This window comes from Asparagus officinalis, chromosome 1, assembly GCF_001876935.1.
Source record: "Asparagus officinalis chromosome 1, Aspof.V1, whole genome shotgun sequence".
NCBI lineage: Eukaryota > Viridiplantae > Streptophyta > Magnoliopsida > Asparagales > Asparagaceae > Asparagus > Asparagus officinalis.
Window position 1 is genome coordinate 11861768 of NC_033794.1, and position 403 is coordinate 11862170.

Below are 403 nucleotides of genomic sequence, written 5' to 3' on the forward strand. Positions count from 1 at the left end.
TAATTGTAATTAAATAAAGAATATTTTTTTTCTACAAATAAAAAATAAAAAATGTTTTATTTCAGTAAAAGACCTCCCTGACTTTCTGTACTTATTGTCTTGTTTCTTCCTTATCGTCTTAATTTGTATATTTGTTGTGTCTACATATGAGTAGTTGGAGCAGCATCTTGTTCCAATTAACGACATCCAATTTTCAAGATAAAATTTTGATTGGATGTCTTTTGTAACGGTAAAATGTTGCAAAAGCAAAATAAATTAAAATAAAAAAGAAGAGTTGCAAATGTTGGGCTATCCAAAAAACCCATGGTCTGGACTAGACCCGGAATCCAGCAATGTTCAGGCTGGACCAATACACGGCCGAGGCTCACGAAAATCCCGAAAAACAGCGTATGGCAGGATTCTG

The 403-nt window shown here is 33.5% G+C and overlaps 1 protein-coding gene across 1 annotated transcript in view; it reads left to right on the plus strand.

The window, feature by feature from the left end:
- The window catches only part of LOC109834806 (homeobox-leucine zipper protein HOX11-like), a 2457-nt gene that overhangs the window by 864 nt on the left and 1190 nt on the right, over positions 1–403 (plus strand). The gene's annotated exons all lie outside the window — the stretch shown is intronic.